This window comes from Manis javanica, chromosome 17 (genome assembly GCF_040802235.1).
Source record: "Manis javanica isolate MJ-LG chromosome 17, MJ_LKY, whole genome shotgun sequence".
Classification (NCBI taxonomy): Eukaryota; Metazoa; Chordata; class Mammalia; order Pholidota; family Manidae; genus Manis; species Manis javanica.
The window spans coordinates 49,732,973-49,753,605 of record NC_133172.1 but is presented as its reverse complement, the minus strand read 5'-3'; the positions used below and the strand labels follow the sequence as shown (position 1 = coordinate 49,753,605).

At 36.7% G+C, this 20,633-nt stretch overlaps 1 long non-coding RNA gene across 2 annotated transcripts in view; it reads right to left on the bottom strand.

Annotated features, from left to right (window-relative positions):
- The window catches only part of LOC140847125 (uncharacterized), a 749,959-nt gene that overhangs the window by 656,706 nt on the left and 72,620 nt on the right, over positions 1 to 20,633 (bottom strand). Inside the window, exon 3 of one of the 2 annotated variants that reach the window (XR_012126813.1) lies at positions 14,555 to 14,826. This is a non-coding gene — a long non-coding RNA (uncharacterized lncRNA). Of the gene's footprint in view, positions 1 to 1,469; positions 14,827 to 20,633 lie in introns of those variants that run through there. The other variant, XR_012126812.1, reaches the window with a different exon arrangement.

Below are 20,633 nucleotides of genomic sequence, written 5' to 3'. Positions count from 1 at the left end.
ACAGCATATCAAAAAGCAAGGCAAACAAGCCATTGTCAAATAATAAACCAATCAACAAGAGCACAAACATTACTTGTTGGAACTTTCAAACAAGGACTTTAAAGTAACTATGATTGATATCTTAAAGGATCTAGAGGAAAAGACGGAAAACACATGAAAAGAAAGTTTGGCAAAGTGACTGAAACTACTAAAACAGTGTCAAATGACAATGCTAAATATGGAAAGACATAACTTTAGAAATGAATTCTGTTGATGGGCTCAGCTGGCAGGACACAATGAATCTAGATGAATAGAACATATTGAAACTGAAACACACACAAAAAAAAGAAAATAATAAAATTTATAAAACAAAAAAGAGCTGTAGGACAATATCAAATGGCCTAACATATGTGTTACTGGTGTCCAAGGAGGAAAAGGGAGAAATAGAAATATTTGGAGGTATAAATGGTAAAGAATTTTCCAAAATTAATGAAAAACAACAAACTACAGATCCAAGAATCACAAGGAACCACAAGCAGGATTAAAAAAAAAAACACCTACACATAGTCAAACTGCTGAAAAAATATTGAAGACAGATGAAGAAAAAAATACATTACATTTAGAAGAAAAAAATAAAAAGCTAAAGTGACTTCAAAACAAAGAAAGTAACAAGAGACAAAAACAAAGAAAGTAACAAGAGACAAAGAAGGACATTGCATAACGATAAAGGGATCAGTCCAACAAGAGGATATAACAATTATAAATATCTATGTACCCAACACAGGAGCACCTAAATAAACAAAACAAATACTAACTAAAGGAAGAAAAAGACTGCAATTCAAACATATTGATCAAGTAGGATTTATTCCAGGGATGCAAGTATGGTAAAATATTCATAAATCAATTAATGTGATACACCATATTAACACAAGGAAGGATAAAAACCACATGATCATCTCAATAGATGGCTGAAAAAGCATTTGACAAAATTCAACATCCATTCATGATAAAAACTCTCAACAAAATGGGTATAGAGGGCAAGTACCTCAACATAATAAAGGCCATAAATGATAAACCTACAGCTAACATCATACTCAATGGTGAAAAGCAGAAAGCTTTTCCTCTAAGATCAGGAACAAGACAAGGATGCCCACTCCCACAACTTTTATTCAACACAGTACTGGAGATCCTAGCCAGGCAGACAACACAAAGAGATAAAAGGCATTCAAACTGGTAAGGTAAAAATTAAATTGCAACTATTCGCAGATGACATATTATACATAGAAAACCCTAAAAACTCCACCAAAAAACTATTAGAGCTAATTAACTGGATTCAGCAAAGTTGCAGGATACAAAATTAATACACAGAAATATGTTGTTTTCCTATATACTATCAATGAACTTGCATAAAGAAATCAGGAAAATAATTCCATTTACAATTGTATCAAAAAGAATAAAATACCTAGGAATAAAACTAAATCAAGGTGGTAAAAGAACTATACTCTGAAAACTATAAGACACTTACGAGAGAAATTAAAGAAGATACCAATAAATGGAAATCTATCCCATGCTCATGGATAGGAAGAATTAATACTATCAAAATGGCCATCCTGCCCAAAGCAATGTACAGATTCAATGCAATCCCTATCATCCCTATCAAAATATCAACAGCATTCTTCAATGAACTAGAACAAAGAGTTCTAAAATTCACATGGAACCACAAAAGACCCCAAATAGCCAAAGCAATCCTGAGAAAGAGGAACAAAGTAGGGGGATTACACTCCCTGACTTCAAGTTATACTACAAAACTATAGTAACCAAAACAATATGGTATGGGCATAAGAACAGACCCATAGATCATTGAAACAGAATAGAGAGCCCAGAAATAAACCCATGCATATATGGTCAATTAATATACTATAAAGGAGCCAAGAATATACAATGAGGAAAAGACTTCAATAACTGGTGTTGGGAAAGCTACATGCAAGAGAATGAAACTGGATTACTGTCTATCTCCATATACAAAAGTACACTTGAACTGGATTAAGGACCTAAATTTAAGACATGAAACCATAATACTCTTAGAAGAAAACATGGGCAAAACTCTCTTAAACATAAGCATGAGCAATTTTTTTCTGGACACATCTCCCCAGTCTAGGGAAACAAAATCAAAAATAAACAAATGGGACTACATCAAGCCAAAAAGTTTCTGTACAGCACAGGACACCATCAATAGAATGAAAAGGCAATGAACAGTATAGGAGAATATGCTTGGAAATTATCCAATAAGGGGTTAACACCCAAAATATATAAAGAACTCATATGACTCAACACCAAAAAAACAAATAACCTGATTAAAAATTGGGCAGAGGACCTGAACTGATTTCTTTCTGAAGAAGAAATACAGATGGCCAACAGGCACATGAAAAGATGCTTCACATCACTAATTGTCAGGGAAATGCAAATCAAACCACAATCATATCTCACCTCACACCAGTCAAAATCAAACCACAATGATATTTCACCTCACACCACTATGCAAAAGACAAGAAATAACAAGTGTTGGCAAGGATGTGGAGAAAAGGGAACCCTCCTACACTGCTGATGGAAATGTAAATTGGTACAACCACTGTGGAAAGCAGTTTGGAGGTTCCTCAAAAAACTGAAAATAGAAATGCCATCTGACCCAACAATTTCACTTCTAGGAATTTTCCCAAAGAAAAAAAAATCCCTGACTTAAAAAGATATATGCACCCCTATGGTTATTGCTTCATTATTTACAATAGCCAAGATATGGAAGCAACCTAAATGTCCATCAATAGATAAATGGATAAAGATATGGCACATATACACAATGGAATATTATTCAGCCATGAGAAAGAAAGAATTCCTGCCATTTGCAACAACATGAATGGACCTAGAGGGTATTATGCTCAGTGAAACAAGCCAGGGGGAGAAAGACAAATTCCATATGATTTCACTAATTTGTAAAATATAAAAAAAATACAATAAAATGGACAAAATAGCAGTAGATTCATAGACTCTGAGAAGTAACTGGTGGTTACTATGGGAGAGGAGTTGGGATATGTGAATGGAGAGGTGAGAGGGATAAAAGGGCACAAAAATTCTCAGTCATAATATCAGTTGGTCACAGGAATGATAGCACAGCATGGATAATATAGCCAGTGATTCTGTAACATCTTCCTATGTTGACAGATAGTAATTGCACTAGTTGGGGTTAGGATTTCATAATGTGGGTAACCGCTGAACCACTGTGTTGTACGCCTGAAGCCAATATAAGACTGTATATCAACTATACTTCAATTTTAAAAAAGAAAAATATTGATTTTTTTAAAAGCTGAAATACTATTACTTACATGACTTAAAATCATAAAAATAAATTGCAACACTCATCTTGGCATCTTATATTTTGTTTGCTATTTCCTTAGAAATTTCTCTGATTTGGCTATAGAAGGAAAGAGATCTGCTCTTATCCTTTTATTAGTGTTACCTTTGGCCCCTACTGAGCAAATCATGTATATTCAGGAAGTACTTGACTTGGGAGATTTACTTTTTGCATGATTTTTTTTTGCATGTTATCAATGAGTTATTCTTACCAAGATATAGTCTGAAACATAAACGTATTTTTAAATCAACTTTATAAAACTTTTTATCTTAAATTCTCTGCTTTTTATTTTTTTGATATAGGAGATAAACCTTTGTGTGACTGGTTGTACATTTAGCAAAACAAGATCACGTATCCTCCCCACTTTGATATTTCCTTTCCCCATTATTTACATATTGAATTTTAGGTAATATTATACTCATCAGTGTCATCTTATTATCCATAATTTCCTATGCATACTTTATCTTGCCCTCCACAAATTACTGATTCTTCAAAATAAGGTCTGTCATGTCTGTGTTTTATATTCCTTATACATCAGATGCATAAGAAATGCTTGGTCACTAATATTAGTAAAATTAAAACATGTAGGAAGGTCCAAGTCTGCCCTGCTACTTTTAGGTCACAGGCCCAAGAAGAGTGAGGTTAGAATAAACAGATGTGGATTCCAGTTTGAGCTTTACCCTGACTTCATCCATTCTCTCAGCTACTTGTCCCCTGCTGGCCTCAGCTTCATCTTTTTGGCATCCTATCTGTCCCAGCCTATGGTCAGATTTGAGGTTCCCTGATACCCTTTATCTCTCTGGCTTGTCCACAAACACTTTATTCCCCAGTCTATGGTCCATTCTCTTCCAAGGGCTATCTTTGTTCAGACAGGCTTCTAAACCTTCCTCATGAACTGCCCACTAGATTCTAATTCCAGCCCCAAGAGTCAGGCTGTGGGAAAGGAATAATCTTAAAAGGTCTGAGAACAAATTTCTATATAAAGCCAAAGTAAGAAGCTGATATTACAGGTTTTTAAGTAATTATTTTATTAGAGTTATATTTAAGGTAAATGCAGCAAATTTTCACACAACAAATATCTATGAAATCAAAGAACATAATTAAAATGATCAGTTTAGAAGGATGTTAAATAAATGGAATGTTCAGCTTCCCAACTTCCTAAACAAGTATAATAATTATTTCACAAAACTAGTACCACTCTGAAGACTAGGTTTGCCAACATGCTCTTGAAAATAAGTGCTCCTGAGAAAGCTCCAAGAATCTGAGCTTTAAAGATAAACACTGAAGTGTCCAATCTGTTTCTTTAACCTACCCAAGGTATTAGAGTTGATTCTCATCATTCATGGTAGTTACGTTTCATAAAGTTGCTACAAACACTGAATTAGCAAATACTGAACTATTGTCCCTAGGGAAACAGAGCTGGGTTCTTGTGAGTTTCTGGTCACATTTTTGTCAACCATAACCTTGTTTTATGTGTTTCTGTTTAAATGCACCTTATTTAATACATATCATCAAGTCATTAAAATCAAGCTCACGGCCAGTGGCACTGTAGTTCATCCTTGAAAGCAGCTTATATAACAAACGTGTTCTCTCTGTAAGGCACATCACAGACTTCTTGTGCCTAAGAACACTAGACAGTATATCAGTATTATACTTGGGGAGCATTCTCAATAGCAAAATCACCAACTTCCTGTTGGTGAAGTGGGCACTAAATAGACCACATACACACACAAAAAAAAAAAAAAAAAAAAACACTCATCTATGGTACAAGCAATGAAAGACAAAGGCAGAGCACCAGCTTGTTTGACCTGAGCTGAGAGTGTGCACGTAGGGTGACTAAATTTTTCATAGCTCTGTGAATGTCCATGAATGACTGCAAAAGCACTATGAGTATTGATTTGGATATTGCAAATAAATTTTAACAAGTAGGCAAATTCATAAATATGGAATCTGTGAATATAATGAGGATCAACCATTTCTCCATTTCAAATGTCTCAACAGACCAGTTTGTTACATACCTTGGACCTCATTTCACCTCTCAGTTTTCTTGCTGCTTATTCATCAACCTTACCCCTCAGTTTCAGTGCTTATCTTCATCCTTTCTAGTCATTGCTTGGCCCCAGGGTCCTCATCCCAGCAATGCATTCACATGGCTGAGACTAGGTAAGGAGCACCCTGCCTCACAGGTAGACACTGCCATGGACAGTATTTCCACACAGCTCATGATTTCTGCTGTTTCAATAACATCCATACAAAACCTACATTCACAGCCCATTATCACTTTCTTCTTCAATATGCTAAAATTTTCAGAATCTAACTTCTCACTGAAAAAGCTTAAAGAGTTAGTGTGTGAATAAGGATGATTACCCGGATCATTTGGTTCTAAATTCTTAGATTACTTTTAATTTTTTTTAGTTTAGGAAACCCTCAATAATTACCTCAACTCTACTTTCATTTCCTAAGAGAAATTTGGACAAATACTGTGTACCCCTTGTTCTCCATAAAAAATCATTAAGCCTATGAGCCTCTGCTTTTCTTTAGGTACGCTGAGGTTGTCCATAAAAAGACAGAACTTTGCTAATCACAGGTGAGCTAATTTATTTTATTGACTGATTTATTTTACAGTTCCCTCTGTAACTAGAAGGAAAGAGAACATTAGGATAACCAAAGCGCTGCAGTGCAGACTTGCAGACACCTTGAGCTGCTTGAACAGAAGTGTGCTGAAAGGTTCATAGGACACCTAAAGATAAACTGCCCCTGACTCACTGTCACACATCAAGGGTTTGGAGAGATTCTTAAAGGTCTTCACCTCTAAAGTGTGGACACCCTCAAAGTAGCAATCAAGGCTGGTTTTGCTCACCATTGTAAGCCCAACATCAACACTTCGCCTAGCACATTGTAGACACTAAGAAATACACTTATTTCTCAGCAATAAAGTAAATGATACATAAGACATGGACAAATTTCTAAAAAGTGTTGATGGAAATAATTCTTATATAAAAGACACATACTGGGTGATTTCATTTTTTGAGGATCTAGAAGAGGCAAAACTAATCCACAGTGGAAAACAATCACAACAGTAGTTCCTTGGCTAGAGGTCGGGAAGGATGAGTTGGAGATTGCCTGGGACAAAGTGCGAAAGAATCTTCTGAGATGACAGTCATGTTCTACATTTTGAACGGGTTTCGGGGATACATAGGTGCATTCATTTGTGAAGTCGCAAACAACAATACACTTAAGTTTGTTCATTTTACTGTATATGAACTTTACCTCAATTGGGATATGGGTATTCACTGTAAACTTTTCTCAATTTTTTGTATTTTTGAAAATGTTCTTAATAAAATGCATAGGTAGGGGGGTGATGGTGGGAATCACACGTTTTAAAAACACCCTGAAAATAGATTTAATTTAATGAAGCTTCAGTTTTCCTCCAGTCTTCTACCTGAAGACTGAATTCCCTGCCATGATGTCCCCATCATAAGGACATTTAGTCATTGGTCATTTAGATCAGGTGATTTGCAAATGCTGGTTCAATACCAGCTGCATTAGACCTACCTCAGGGCTGATAAAAATTGGTTCAGAGCCCCGAACCCAGACCTATTAGGGAAGAACCACTGGAGTACTTTTAACAAGCCTCTCCCCCAGCTTTTCTGAAGGATGACTAGATTTTGGAATTAACAGATCTGGATTATATCAACCAGTCCTCTGTTGCACTGGCTCATTTCATTTTTGGAAAACTGTATTCAAATGTATTTTTCCCTCCACTGAACTGGAATCTGCCTCTGGGATCTACCACTTATTTATTCTCATTTATTAAGCCATAAACTAAATCCCTTTCCCTCATTATTTTATTTATGGCTTTCATTATTAACACTTACTACATTGTCTTAGCATGTTCTGTGCCACACCCAACGTGCACTGTCTCACAGCAACCTTTAAATTTCATATCCCAACCCTCTCCCCCCATCTTCCTTCCCTTCCCTATACTAAGAGTCACAGTAGCTTCAATTTTTGTGAGGTTTCTGTAACATTCCTTCTAGTCAACTCACTATCTTTTTTCAGAAAGTGTTTTGACTAAGCACCTAATAAGTCTGGAACCAAGCGGAAAACAACTTTGGGGTGCTTCACAGTTCTGCCTGACAACAGTTCTACTTAAAGGGAGATAGTATGTTCCTCTATTCAGCCAAATAAAAGATTTCAAGTGATCTGGAAACCACAGTTTCTACTATTTACAATTGAGACATGTTTGACTGGAACTTAAAATTAATCCTTTCAGCTACCATATTCCATGAGCTAAAAAAAATATTTGTATAATATCTCAGTGTAAAATAATGTCATCTCAAGGTCTGTTTAATTTTGCTTTTTTGAATAATATGTTCAAACACTTCTGCTAAATGCAGGATTTAAAACAAGCTGGATTGAAAGATTTTTTAATAAGATTTGGGGGATAAAATCAGCAAGTTACCTGTTTGTTTTTTTCTAAAGTCCATTTGAGATTTCCCAGTTTTATAATTTTTTCATAACATATCACTGTACTTTGCCTTGAATCAGATGGCACTAAAGAGTTAAGTTGTCTAACAGCCCAACCTTTGTAAACGTTGGTATTCTCGGATGGAACCCATTTTAGCAGGAATATGATGTTCTTGCTAGTGTATTTACAGTATGTTTTGTTAATGTATGCATAGTTTTCCTTGATTGCTATTATCAAAGTTGGACTGTTCTATATTTCCAGCATATCTAGCCAGTGTTAGATTGAACCAGAACTGACATTTTTGTTGGCCATTTTTATTAGAAAATAGTTAAATCTAATACTAACTTAATTTGGATTTTACAAGTTAGAGCAGAAGTACTGTCAATTAGCAATTTTACCTTTTCTGCCTCTAACTGTAATAACTGTCAAATACTTTCCTCTCTACTATGAACTAAAGCATAATTTTCTACCATGGATATACTTTTTCCTATTTTTGAAAATGTATACCTGAATCTGCATCTAAGATTATGACTATGACTTTCAAAGGTAGGATGAAAATAAAGGTGTTTTATATTCTTCTGAATATTCTTTAAATTCTACTTGAAGTGACTTTAAGGATTTTTATATTGAAGGATTTATTATATTGCTTATAATTCTTGCAACGTGGCATGAGTCCTAAGGAACCTAGAAAAATTCAGTACCTGCAAAGATCAGGAATTGATAGTATAGAAAGATTTTTAAGGAACTCAAGAAGAAAATGTGGACACAGATGGCAGAAGGTTGTTGTATTTCTTTAGTCAATATAAAAGAAAAATAGCATCTAGAATAATTTACTATGAAATATACTTTTAACCAATACTCATAACTTCCATTTCCCAACTTGAATTAAATATATGTATTTTGCATCTTCTAGTAGCTAATTCCTTCCCAGACTTCTTCAGTATAAAATACTTTTCATCTTCTGTGTTGCCTGTTATTACCATATATTTGACCATCTAGCTATATTATTAGTTTTGATACATACATCTCATTTACTATTTGAACACTCCTTAATGAGAGAATATGTCCTAAATATCTATTTCTCTAAGCTTGTACACTAGAAATGTCCTTGCACACCAGAACTTCTTTTAATCAACTGTTTTTTCCCCTTGACCAATTTAGTTACCCCTTATATCTGCATCTTTTCTATTCCATCTCTGCTGTTTCTCGAGAGGTAATGGCTAAACAACATACAGTGGTCTAGGTTCAGACATACCACAGTTTTATTTCAAACCTATCACTCAGGTGATAAACAGATTTATGCACATAAAGCAGCTGTATTTTGTGGAGTCCCAGAATGCATATAGGCATGGCATGAAAAATTAACAAGCATTAGTTTAAAATACCAAATGGCCAAATTCAGATATTCCACATCTTAATCTTAGTAATATAAAATTAACAATATTGAATATTGTTAATCTTTCAGAACTACATTAAATAAGATCCATGCAGGAATTGAGACACTCCACTAGAGAAAACTACTTTCTGTGGGAAGATAAGTCTAGGAAATTCAACTGTTTTTATACAAGATATAAAGGAATCTCCATGAGAGATAAAAATGAGCACACAAATGTTTTCTCTATTAATTTCTGAATTATTAGTTTTCAAGTAGAATATAAACAGATTTCCAAAGCTACTATCCAGATAATTAAAGTCAAAAATCACAATAAACATGTAAGTAATTGAAATAATCTAGTTATTATCTAGATGTAAAATCATGGACCCAGGGTTCAGTTCCTGGTTTTGTCACTACCTTTCGTTGGGTATTTGTTTAATCATTTGTGTGTTTTCTCATATCTAGAGTAAAAAAAAAAAAAAAAAACTTCTACTGCCCATCTACTTGAGAGAGATGTTTTAAAAATAGAGTAGGGTTTCTTAACCTTGGCACTACTGACATTTTGGGGCCAATAATTGTTTGTGACAACTGTGTGCACTGAACGATGTCCAGCAACATGTCTGGTCTCTACCCACCAGATGCCAGTAGCATACACACACACACACACACACACACACACACACACACACACAAACACACACCCGTCAGTTGTAACAACCAAAAGTGTCTCCAGACATTACCAAAAACCTTTCTTTGGTGGGGGGCGGGGGGGCAATATCACTCCCACACCCAGTTGAGAATGACTGAATTAAATGGTTTATATAAAAGCCATCATTTAAACATCAAGTATATACTGATTACCTTTTATGTGCCAGACACTGTGGCCACATAAGATGTAATTCATGTAAACTCAAATAGTTTACAGCCTAGGACAGGAGACAGATAAATCAATGTTAGCAGTGGTGGCGGTCTGGGAGCACATGGCAGGGGCAGGGAGCATAACATTGAGCTATTAAAGAGGAGAAGCCACAGGAATTGGTGACTAAATGGATGTGGGGGATAAGTAAAGGGAGGAGAGAAAAACAAAATGTCAACAATAGTTAATTATTATTTAGTACCTAAGTCAAAAGAGTTTTTCCACAGAAACAGGAACAGTTCCCAGAAGAAAACTCACACCATGTAAATGTTCATGAAATAAATATTGACTTTGCTGTGACTGCTTTAATTTTAATCAGCAGGGAAACACACTTAGATTACTCCATTTCTTCCATCCAGTTTGCATTCCCATCACCAGAATTATCAAGACCAACAGGGGTCAGTTAATTCCCATACCATAATTGCACTATCAAGGTCCACAAAAATGGCCCCAGTGTGGCAAGGAACAGGATCATTTATGGCTTATTTATTTCATTCACTGCAGAACACATCATTTTAACATTATCTAAGAGTTTTATTCCATGTCAACTTCGAAAGCCAGTCAAATACATCTGTATCAATGCCAAAAGAAAATAAAACCTAAACCAGACTGAGAAACCTCCCTTCCCCATGACGGTGGCGGTGTGCAGCTTTTCGGAACATTATCTGCGTGTGAGGTCCACACAAAGGCGACTCTATTAGCTTCCCTTTAGTGTGGTACAGCAGGGCCAACAACTATCCTATTATTTCATGGCACTTTATAGTTTGTGTGAAACCAGAAAAGCATGGTTTTGAGACACAGAACACAGCATTCATCAAAGGACAGCTACCTAGAGACTGCCAATGGGGCCCTTTGCCTTCCTGTCCTGTGGGGTATTTGGAGGAGGCCCAAGTGCCCAACCACAACGATGTCAGATGAAACTCTCCTTGCAAATACAAATTACCCAATACCCCAAAACATACGAAAGCCTTCCTGGCTTTTAGAGTTTATAAGCCCCCTGACAAGGGAATTCTGTGTGGAAATATCAGAATTGAAGTAACAAAGATAATTTTTAAGAGGATCAAAAATAGAAACCACTTTTAGAATATAAAAACATTTTAGTTATTTAAGAATCCACATTTCTTTGAAAAGCAGCCTTATTAAGGCGATTTTCCCTGTTTAATTTTCATAAATAGATCACTTTGAAATGTATTCCCCCTAACAAAGACTGAGCATCAACAACAAATGATACATCTTCAAATTTTAATTCATGTCAAGAATTTTGCTTCTAAGCAACTTACTGAAACATGTTACTAATATAATTTAATTTAAGGGACTAGGCATTTGTTTTCTATTTTTAAAAAGGGGGTTCTGAAATTCTGGCCCCATCAACATCGTTTAAACATTCTTGTTCCATGCCTCAATATAATAAATTAAATCAGCATTTTAATTGTGCCCATACTTTGTGGTTCCTGGAAGTACAGAAAGATTCTTTGGGAGCTCACAACTTCCCCCTAAAAAAACCACATTGAGTGATTAATGACCAGTCTGAAAAATATAAATATGTCTCACAATAATGACAGTATGGACTTCTGGAAGCTCTAGCATTATACATCTCTGTAGGGTGCCTTAACTTAGCTGACATACTGATTCAAACAAGATTCTGACTCCAGCATTCACGGACAACTCCACCGTGATACACTGTTCTTCTACTGAACAGCATATTTATTTTAGTTAGCATCATTCTGTACATGAAGAAAAATCAGAAGGAAATCAGACTTTTTTATGTATAAATATATAGAAATAATAAGGTGTCTCCTCCTTAAAAAAGAACTGAGTACAGTGGAGAATAACCTTGAGTTTTTAAATAAACACCACCTTCACATATAGTATTTTAGGTTACACCCAGACACCACTCATGCTACATTCTGAGTTGAAGGTTTGGCCGAGAGAACACAACTCTGTAAATGAACACATGAACCAGCAGGTCTATTTGGCTATGCCTGAACCTCACAGCTACTTCTGAACTAACAAGCTTTTATGATCACTAGAAGGGAGAGAAGCTTAGGGAAAGGATTTACTGGTCACTTCCCCTTACCTTCAAATAATAAAAACAAGAATTGATGGAACTTCTAGGAACTGTTTCTACAAGACCAAAATAAGATAAGAGGAATTACACCAATGATTTAAACCAGAAATTTCAAGCCAAGTCAACTAACTTGAAGATAAAGATGAATACAAGCAATCAAGACTAGAAGCTGGCTTTTCTAAGTTGGAGAACTGTAATGTGTAGCTTTTTTAGTTAATGCTTTCTTTGCATTTGTGGTCATGGCATTCACTGCCAGAACTAGACACCACATCTCCTTCACCCTTTCAGTATATTTTGTTTTTTTAAAAAAGGGTTTGGGGGCAGGTTTATCCTATATCTCATTCTGGCCCATCTAGAAATCCAAACATGTTCTTAATCATCCTACTGAAAACAAGACGAAAGTTTCCTCCCCAAAGAAATGCACATTCAGCCAAGAAAAAAAGCCATCTGTATTCAGACTTCTACTCTATTACTACTTGTATTTCTACCTAGCTTGTCACAGATAGATTTTGAACATGATCATCATATATAACTGTAAGGATTAAGTCACTCAGCAAACATGAGTCTGAAATGGAATTCTACAGTAGGCTGCAAAAATGGCCACAATATTTTAGCACCTCCCAACAAAAGTTAAAGTATATTTTCCCATTCCTTGAATCTGAGTTGGTTCAGTAAGTTACCAGGTAAATTAAGCAACAGAATGTACAAAAATGGCAATGTGTCAATCATGAGCCTATACCTCAAAAGGCCTTGTAACCTCCATTCCCAAACTGTTAGAGATCTCTGCCCACCATGGGAAACAAAACCAGGCTAGCCTATTGGAGGTTGAGAGCCCATGTGAGAAACAGCACCCATCATCCCAGCTGTCCCAGATGCAGTCATCATAAATAAGTCAGCCCAGACTATTATACAAGATGTATAAGGAAGCCAAGATTAGCCAAGTTTAGCCCACACCAGAAGAACTGCCCAGCTGAACCCAACCAACATTGACAAACTGCAGTATTAAGAGCAATTTAAGTAGGTATTCTTTGAAGCCACTAAACTTTGGAGTGGTTTGTTTTGCAACCTTTTAAGTAAATCTTTCCTGGCTTATGCTCCAGTTCAAGTTTCCCACTATGCTAATAGCCTTTACAAGGTACTAGTGTACATACTCAGCTGACCTAGTGCCTTGATTCCACTTTTTTTCCTGTAACAAATTTAGCACTTAACTAAGTAATACCCAATATAACTTTCTAAGGAATATCTAAGTATTTTTCATACAAATGCCCTGAAGGCAGAGACCATGTTTCTTTATTATCCAACACATTAAACACATAGTAGGTATTAAACACTTGTTTTTAAACAGCTGAAGTTTACAAGAGCTTTAAACTTGAGCTATATTTTTATTATTTGTAACATGTAAATATTAGCCTGTTTGACCACAAAAGAAACTGAATAATTTTTAAACTTCACATTCCTTTACAAATATAAAATATATAATTTTAAAGGTATGAAAGCCAAAGCAACTAGATAAAATTTAGATCTTCTATAACAAAAGATACAGAAATGCAGTTAAAAGACAGCCTAGAGAATACAGTTGTGATGTATTTAGCAAAGAGCTAAAATCCATAATATACAAAGAGCTCCTAAACAGCAACAGAAAAAGACAAACAACCCAAAATAAAACTGAGAAAAAGATGTAAACTGACAGTGTTTAAATGTTTAAAAGTACACAAGAAAAATAAAACCTGTGAAAAGATGCTTAATCTCACAGATAATCAGGGGAAAAGTGTAAATTAAAATAAGGAGATGTTTTTCCATCAGATCATTAAAAATTAAGAGAGTAAATAAGATCCAGTATTTGTGACTATATGTGGAAATAGGCCTTCCTGCATACTGTTGTAAGAAATATAAAGTAGGCATAGCTTTTAGGAGGAGAGCTGGGCAGTATCTATCAAAATGTTAATGTGCAAAGCCTTTTAACCTAAAAACCTTGTTTTTACATTACAAAACTGGGAAGCTAAATATTCATGAATACTCTCAGGGTAAATATTGATTCATCCATATATGGGAATCTAAGAAAAAATTTTAAAGAATGTGATGTAATTTGTACGTACTGACATGAAAAGATCAAGAAATGTTAAATAGACAGGTTGCCAAATGTAATACTACTTTTTTCAAATACGTATATAAAGGCTAGAATGATACACACTAAGATAATAGCCATGATCAGTTAACAGGGGAAAGTGTGGCTGGGAGAATGAAGGAAGATAATTTATTTTTACACACTTGTGTATCATTTCAATTTCCCACAAGCATGGATGTATGTGATGTGTATAATTTGTTTATCATCCACATACCTGGACAGCAGAAGAGGGTCGAGCATAGATGGGTTTAACAAGGGAGCCAAAAAAGAAAGAGTTGTGCCTTCATGGAGGGAGTCTCTACCTTTATCCTGGTTCAAAGCAATGGCGTGGTCGGCACTGCACACAGGTGTGAGCAGGGACTAGCACTGGGTGTCCTTGTGACGTGACTTCCCCAGGAGCAGAGAAGAGGATACACCAAGCTGTTAGCTGTGCTGAGAACCCCATGTTCAGCCTCTTGGGACCACAGCAAGGCATCCTCCTGGAATCTGGAATTAAAAGAAACAAGCTGAGCCTCTGAAAGTTAAATGTGAACATCAATACAAACCGGTTCACAGGATACAGATGAGAGACGGCCTAAAACAACAAAGGTTAACAGTTGTCAATCACCAAGCCAGCTCTTGTGCCAAGCACCAAGGACTTTCACACACTATCTCTCAACCTTCACAACAACCCTTGGTTGTTTTTTGTTTTACTAAGGGAAAAATTAGTTGGACAGGTTGAGGAAATTAGGAAGGGTCACATTGCTTATATGTGGCAGTGCCAGGGATTTGAACCCAGCCCTCTTTAAGTCAGCACTCATGGTTTTTTAGTTTTAATTGAGGTACCTACAATAAAATGCACAAATGTTAGTATACAGCTCAATGAATTCTGACATGTGTATATACTCATGTAACCATCATCCAGATCGAGAGAGCAAATATTCTCACTTCTTTTCCCTCTTCACCTATTCCTCCCATCCCCTCACTTCCCTTCTCTGTGGCAACCACCAGTCTGTTTTCTGTGTTTATGAGTCTGTTTCCATCTTCTTTGTTCATTTGTTTAGTTAGAGTCCACATATAAGTGATATCATATGGTATGTCTTTGACTTATTTCACTTAGCATAATACCATCTAGTTCCATTCATGTTGTAGCAAATGGCAAGATTTCATTCTTTCTTATGGTTGAGTAATACTCCATGGCATACATGTAGCACATCTTCTTTATCCATTCATCTATCGATGCATACTTAGGTTGCTTCCATATCTTGGTTATTGTAAATAATGCTGCAATAAACAGAGGGATTCATGTATCTCATTTGAATTAGTTTTTGATTTTTGTTTACTTCAGGTAAATTCCCAGATCAGCACTCATGTTCTTAACTAACATGATATGTTCTCTCCTGTAACAGAGGCAGAAAGTCTTCTAAGTTGGCAACACTTGACTACATCCTCACTGTATCAATATAGCTAAGGATAAAATGTGTCAATTAAATCAATCACTGCTTCATCACAGAAGCATAGAAGAAAAGGTTTCAGACAAGGACATCTTAACAGTGCCCATTCAAATGCTTCCTGGGCAATAGGGATGTTATGCTTGGACTAAGGATCCATTTGATTCAAGTAATAGGCTAAGTAGCCCATACTACCTGTAGACAAAATCAAATTTCTCATCTTGCCAGGATAAAGGCCAGGGCATGGGCTGTGAATTCACTAAGGCACTGTCATCTCAGGACACCTTCTAAAAAACAAACAGTTACTCCATGGGCCCTACATGAGCATTTTTTCCTATTTGTAAATTCAACGGGCCATTAGGTATATCTCCACCATCTTCTGATGCTTTAGGCCAGTTTTAAATTCACAATCTAAGTGATTGACACAAAGCATTGTTGAAGAATATACCCCAAATCTGTCACAAACCTAGGCCAACTGGATTCTTCCTGAAGACCCAGGGTTAATACATAAAGAATTGGGCCAAGCGGAATGGGAGAGAGAAGTTGCAGGAAAGAGTGCTATATCCTTAATTTTGGGAAAGGGATTTATGGAACAATTCTGGCAGGACACACTGATAGAAAATTCATGTCCACTTCTGTGTGTTTTATATACTGGGAGTCTACATGAGACTTTTTGCAGAATGGATTTCATTGCTTTACACAAAAAGCTGATGAGACAGATGGGATGGTGGTGCTCTGTTCAGTCACGTAATGACTATTGCTTCTTTGGAAGTTAATTTGCAAGCATTCATGGCTATGACTGAGTTAGACATGGAGTTGGGAATTGATTCCGAGAAGTTCTCCATAGTGGCTCTATCCAGTATTTTCTTAAGAGTCTGACTTACAACCATGAAAGAGTCCTCATAATTAAAACCCTCACCCCAAACTTTAATATGTAGGTTTTTTAAGCATTATGATGGGCATGAAGGGAATGCAGAGGTTTCTGGGAATGCTAATTGCTTTGGAATGGAAGCCCCTATCAGGAGGCAGTGATAGTTACCAATATAGGCTCCAGACCTGAGTCACTGAGTTCAATCTGCAGAGCTCCTTAGTGGCTGTGTAGTCATGGGGAGGTTATATAGCCTCTCCAAGTTCCGGGATTTTTATATGAAAAATGTAAACCATATAGCAGTATTACGAGGGTTAAATGCCTGTGAAATGCTTTGTACTGAGGCCAGTGCAGAAAAAGGCTCCTCAAATGTTCATTTATGTATTATCACAGTGGGAACAAAGGTTTGAAGATAAAATGGGAAGTGGTTTGGAGAACAGACAGCAGTGCAATACCAGGAAGACATGACACAAGCAGAAGATAGGGAATGTGAAGAGGAGAGATGGGGGACTAGTAGGATTCATGGTCTCCTGTAGCTTGGGCTGCACTCTACAGGGTCGTTTATTACTTCACTTCTTCAGAAAAATATATGCTAAGCGCTTGGTCTGTGCCAAGCAACAGTTTAGTGGAGGAAATAGGAAGGTAGATAAGGCAGAATTCCTGCCCACAACCAAGTCCATTTATTAAGAAACACAGACAAATAATTGCAATCCTAAGAGATGGGGGTTACAGTAAAAGTATGCACAAAGTGCTACGGGAACATAGAGGATGGAGTGACTAAGTTTGGCATAGAAGGAAGAGATCTTTCTCAAACTATGATCAGGGAAGAAATGCTGAAAAATGAAGAGAGATCTTTAGTAAATGTTAAAGGAAGAGAAGTATCTCTGCCCACTGAGGAAGTTTAGAATAGCTAGGATTCTAGCCTATTTTACCTCGATGCATCAGGGCGAACCTAAAGAAATGGACTCTTAAATCTGCTTCCTCAGAGTCCACAGGCCTTTTAAAGACATAGAGAAAACTGTCCAGTGGAGCCCTCCACCCTCACGCTGAAAGATGTTTACTCCCATGAAGCTCGTCACTGTTTTGACACTTAGAAGAAACTCTGGAGAAGATGAGAGCAAAAGTTCTCTCTTACTAGGTTTTTAAGAATTCAGTCATTGCCAGTTGAGGATGGAATGAAGTGTGTGCCCACAAGTGGAAACAAACAGGATGAGGATTACAAGAATTTTATATAGTTTAATACTGAAGGGGGGGAAGACTGAGTAACACTAAAACATGTCCATGTTCTGATCCCCGGAATGTTTGAATATGTTACTTCACATGGTAAGGGGGACTTTGCAGAGATCTCAAGAAGGAAACGGGGTGATGGAAGCAAAGGCTGGAGGGACGTGCCTTGAAGACGGAGGAAGGGACCGTGAGCCCAGGAATCCAGTCTCTCAACAAGCTGAAAAACACACACTTTCTCCCCCTCGAGCCTCCAGAAGGAACACAGCCTTGCCAACACTTCAGTCCGGTAAGATTCACTGCAGACTTCTGACCGCCAGAACACTAAGAAAACTAATTTATGCGTTTTTAAGTCAATACGTTTGTAGTGATTTGTTACAGCACCAATAGGAAACTAGTATGAGGGAGGGGATTTCCTCTGAAGACTTCAAAACCCAAGCAAGTATTTTATCAACCCTCTCAACATCCTAGAGAGGAAAAAGAAAATGGGAACAGACAAATTAGAGCACGTCATCCAAAACTAAAGAAATTAATAGCAAAACAGAGAACATACCCAGTTTAATACCCACAGGGAGACGTAATCCTCCCAACTCTGACATTGCAGCTCTCTGGAAGACTTCAAAGCTTCAACTGGGTCAGAGGTTCAGATCCCGCCCTTGCTGGAAAGCCCAGGCTTTTGATTTTGATGATTTTTCGGCATTACAGTAAAGAAGATGGTGGTCCACGCTTGGTTATCCTCATAGCCAGCAGAATGACGTTCATGCCACAAGAACTGGTACTAACTGACTCCACAGTCAGGGTGCCCAGCCCCACCCCAAATAAAAAGAAAGTGTTACTGATACTAGCCACAGAGGTAAAGAGATGAAATGCTCTTACCCTTCTAGTGTAATCAGTTTGGGCTAACGTTTATGGGAGAAAAGGGAAAAAGAAAAGCCAGGAAGAAAACACATTTGTATCATTCACATCCCCAAGCAGACAAACAGACTAAGAGCTCTAGGGAATGCCAAATTTAGTTCTTAGCACCATTTCCAACTTGAAGATCCCTCGGAAATACATTTAAATGCTGTTATCAATAACATCACCTCCTAAAATAAACATCTTTTCATTTATGAATTTTTCCCCATTTTTACCATGTGAAACCTGCAAATTAAACATACACCAGGACACGAATACAGCGAGGCAGACAATCTCCAGCTAAGAAAATTTTTTTAATAGGGATAGAAAAAAAAATCAACCTTTGATGAAATAATTGCTTCTGCTGTTATTTTTTGCTATTGCTTCAGAAATGTTCTCTCACTCTCTCTTCCTTCCTCGTCCCCATAGTGAGGGGCCCTGCTGCTGTGCAGATGAAAGGCCCAGTCTCTTTAAAATTTCATGCAGAGCTCTTCACAACATCGAAGCTTTAAAGGCCCATGGCAAATTCAACATATTGTTACACTTGATGGAAGGAGAGAAAAATTACATGCAAAATATACTGTATATTCATTGTGTGGAAATACTATAAAGTTACAGCTTCCCATATTTTACTAACCAGTATGGACATATATATTCTGATTTCAGTATTTAGAAACAGAAAAGATGCACATGGAGTACTGTAATAAAACTAGAATGAAACTCAAACCACCTACAGTTAGATTAGGGACCTATGATGCATGAATAGTTTTATTCATGATTTTTCTAAATTGTTTGAGATATGTGAAACATTGAAAAGACACCAAAAGATACAAAGGGCCAAAAAAAATTTTTTTTCTGAAATTTGCATACATTATGGGGTTCTTTGCTCTAGCTATCCTGTATACATAAAATACAGGGAGGGATAGCCAATTTTTTATTTTTATGTATGAAATTATCTCAGAAAAAGAAACATTAAGAGCTAGAACTTGAGGTATTAGAATAGAGAGCATGGTAATCTCAAAAGTGAGTTTATCAAATCATCATTTCACTGTAATATATGAACTTTATTTTAAAACTTATTTTAAATTCACAATTTAAACATCATTAATTATACATCTCAATTTTAGTCTTGTGTTTTATTGTGGCCATTTTTATATGGCCCCATTTAGCCAGACTCAGACCTTTCTATTCAGTCATCCTCTTCTTTCAAACATCTGTTGAATATCTGCTACATGCCAGGCACCATGCTGGGTGCTAAGAATGATAAAACGAGACAGCTGTGGTTCCTGCCTCCAGGGAGATTATAATCCAGTAGAAGGAGATGAACACAGTAAAAGGTAGCGTAATAAAGGCTGAAAGTCCTACGGCATAAGTAGGGGATATCGTGGTAACACAGAGTAGTTGACTGACTCCTACTCGAGGAGGAGAAAAGCTGTGCCCAGGAGTCAGTCCCAGACCAGAGGTTTGGAAAACACCTAGGTGCTGACGACACAAACCAAGACCGCGGTAATACAGTTTGTGAGGAGGGGACAGATTTCAGAAATACCAACAGCACAAAATCTACAGGATTCAGCTACTGATTAGAAAACAAGAGCATGGAAGAAGTGTAGGATGGATTGCAGGTTTCTAAAACTGGTATCATTCACCAACTTACTCATAACATCAACAGTTCTTTACTACCTTATAGGAACCAGGCACTGTTCTACATACTGTAAACACAACAATGAACAAATCATAGAAGGATACCACTCACTAAACTTAGAGAGGAGAAATGCAAAACTAGACAACAGATGAGTAAGTACTATTAGAATAAGTAAGTGCTCTGAAGAAAATTAATTAGGGCAGAAAGAAAAGCCAAGAAGGCCTCAGCATGGTGA